We start from the raw sequence: 3,214 nt of genomic DNA, 5'->3' as shown, positions 1-3,214 counted from the left end.
CATGAGGTGTGTCCCTACTATAGGTTTTGTTTGATTTAATTGCCGATTCCTTAAACGGTTTCGACCCAATTGCAGAGGAAAAGTTAAGTATTGAAGGTCTGTGTTTGCTCTGTTCACAAGTTGATTTGTTTAATAAGACTTTTGAGCATGATTACTGTTCTTTAACTCCATAAATCACTGTCTATTCTTAAAGGGTACATAAGGTTGAAATAAACACTTCACCATAATTATGAAGTCCTAATATGATACTATCATAATAAAAGTGAAAATAGAAAATAGTAATCATGCTCAGCAATACAAATTGTGAGTAGAGCAAACACGTACGTTTGAAAGTTGAAATGGGATCATGTACACATCAAGAAGTAAGCACCCCCTGTCGACCAATAACACTGGTTGTGTCAACTTGTCATGATCGGGTACATGGGAAAAAATCCATAGACAATTGATTACGAGAATAATGATCTAACAATTTGAATGAAAGAAGTCGGTAAAGATTCTAGCTATCAGAAGACAGTTAATAATATCAGCAAGGTTATCGTACCTACCATACAATTTCCAAAATGATGACTTTAAACTAGAATTTTGATACCTTTTATCATCATTATTTGTCAGTAGCTTACTTAGTTTTAGAAATTGTTCGTACGTAGAGCATGCAACTGACAAACATACAATATATAATGTTACATTTTTTAACTCTCTTGAATATTAAAACCTATACAATAACTTCATGAACTTTCTATCTGAATAATATTTGAAATGTCCTACCCGTTCACCTCAGAATTCACTTAATATATAAAACATCACCTTTTTTAAGACCAAAATTGTATTTTAAAATGGGTGTCCGTTCTCCATAAAGTATATTTAAGCTCCTCTTTGGAATATTGAATATTGTACTATTTGTTTATTTGGCTTTCTGAATAATAAAAAAAAAGATAGGTTACCTTGTGTAATTGACCTAGCACTCCTATATGTACTTTCTAGACATACCAAATAAAAAAGGAAGTATGTTGTAACCTCGTGATATCCCCATCAAACTTTTAATAGTTTTTCATATATATATATCCTTATTTCGGCAATGCTAAACCCTCTCAGAAAAGACGTAATGGCGTTTTATATATTGTTTATTGGAGGTGTTTATCATTCTCACACAGGTAATGCAGATACTTTAGTAGAAATCTTATGCTTATTGTTATATCAAGGTCATGCTGTCCTGCAAAACGTGACGAAGAATGAACTTTGCTACTGTTTCATTGTCAATGAAATACTATAATTACGTGGAAAGGTTTGTTGAAATACTGACAAAATTAATGTAAGTCATCGTCAATGACTTAATTAGACAAATTTCTAGTCATTGATTCAGACAAAAATTGAATTTAAGTAGAATAAACATTTTCTCTTGTCATAAGAATCAAAGGGTCAAACCGTCACCTTTATAGGATTATATTTTCTTTCTGTGAAGAAAACCACATAAAATTCATGAGGAGTCCTTAGACATGTACATGTATATACGCAATTGAAACTTTAAAAACGAAGATGTAACGATGTGTTTTTGTTGGAGTAATGTTAATTATTATATTTGTAGAAACTAAATTGATATAAATAATGCTCCAATTTTCCTTATTGTTTACCTCTGTAAAAGTACACACCGTATTATTTTTTACAGAAACAAGAATTTACTAAAATTAACCTATTACTAATATTTACTTCTCAAACCTACATAAAACAGATACTGAATTAATTTTGTTCGTGTATTTGTATACGTATTTCTATTATTCTGCAGATGTGACAGAGTTTTCAACAAGTTTGGATAGCACAACCACAGACGTGGATATAAACACGGATGATTTTACTACAACAGGTACATGTATAAAATATATAATCTAAAATCAAAGTCAGATTGCAGTCATTGTATCTGAGTTTTTAACTGATTTTTTTATTCACCAGACATTTTCATTACATTCTATATTTTAACATCTCTTCAAAGGTGAAATAAGTTCATCAGACGATTCCGAAGGTGGGGAGTTTTCCACTACTCTCAATACAGTAAATTCTTTAAGCACAGACATTACAATTATCAAAAGTATGTGGTGTAGAAATGTATCCAACTTAAATATTTTAAGTAACTATTTATAATTTGTGCTTTCAAATAAATATATCTCTACTGCCTAATATTTATCAAATATTACTTTACTGAACAAAATACTCGCAAACCTGATTTTGCAAGCCTTTTTTTTAATCTTTTAAATTCTACAAAGTTAGATCTTTTTATGATTGTGTATTATGTGTTTCTTTGATTAAATGTTTATATATGTTTAGTGTTACTGGTCAGTTAAAGAGTTTCATTGGTCATGTTTCTTGCTAAATGTAAATAACTCGACTATTTAGAGTTTGTTTATATATACTTATAAAAAAAAATGTTATTATTTACATAACAAAGAAATGTCTTAATTAAAAAAAAAGAGAAGTCACCCGATTGTCGATTTCCGGGAGTATTGTACAGAGGAACCAAAAATATAACGAAAACAGGACGGGTGTGCCAAAGATGGACTGAGCAGAGTCCACATGAACACAATTATGACGTCTTCAGTCTTGCTCAAGAAAACTACTGTCGGAACTTTGATCGAGAGGAGCCGTGGTGCTTCACTAATGACCCCGATGTACGCTGGGAACTCTGTGACGTAGATGTTTGTGGTAAGCTGAGAAATGTCATGAAATTCCTATTATAAATGTACTATAATTATAGAATCAAATCTCTATCAAATGGAATATCTTACTGGTAATCTTTTTTCATATTTCATTTAATATTTAAAAATCATTTTAATTTTTTCTTCGTTTCAGCGACTCCTTGTCTGAATCAGTCTTTTTATAGGAATGACGTCATTAAACAGTGTTATTCAGGCAATACTCAGGAGGCAACTGCAGACTGCGCGTAATTTTTATATTTTTTAACCTTCTATTTGGAGATATGATTATCAATATTACTCTATTACATCAGTTTTTATGAGCTTCAGTATATTATAACGTCATAAACAGACAATTACTGTGTCCACCAACCTATCAGATAAATCAAATTGTTTAACAATCTTTTTTTTTTCATCTGTCTTATTTCTGTTTATTTGATTAAAAAATTTCAAAATATGCTGTGTTTCACTATATTGAGTGAAACAAGGAGCAATGAAGACCCTTATATAATATAAGTATAAAATAAATGCCT

General features: G+C 30.4%; 1 long non-coding RNA gene across 1 annotated transcript; it reads left to right on the top strand.

The window, feature by feature from the left end:
- The first annotated feature begins 1,789 nt into the window (after nucleotides 1–1,789).
- On the top strand, nucleotides 1,790–2,931 carry LOC133186095 (uncharacterized). Its single transcript, XR_009721000.1, has 4 exons — nucleotides 1,790–1,858; nucleotides 1,985–2,080; nucleotides 2,461–2,691; nucleotides 2,839–2,931. It is a non-coding gene; the product is annotated as an uncharacterized LOC133186095 (long non-coding RNA).
- Nucleotides 2,932–3,214: the final 283 nt, after the last annotated feature.

Source organism: Saccostrea echinata, unplaced genomic scaffold (assembly GCF_033153115.1).
Source record: "Saccostrea echinata isolate AGI-Se365-2 ecotype Australia unplaced genomic scaffold, CSIRO_AGI_Sech_v1 ptg000012l, whole genome shotgun sequence".
Lineage (NCBI taxonomy): Eukaryota > Metazoa > Mollusca > Bivalvia > Ostreida > Ostreidae > Saccostrea > Saccostrea echinata.
Note: the sequence above shows the minus strand (reverse complement) of the source record. Positions and strands in the feature narration are given on the sequence as shown.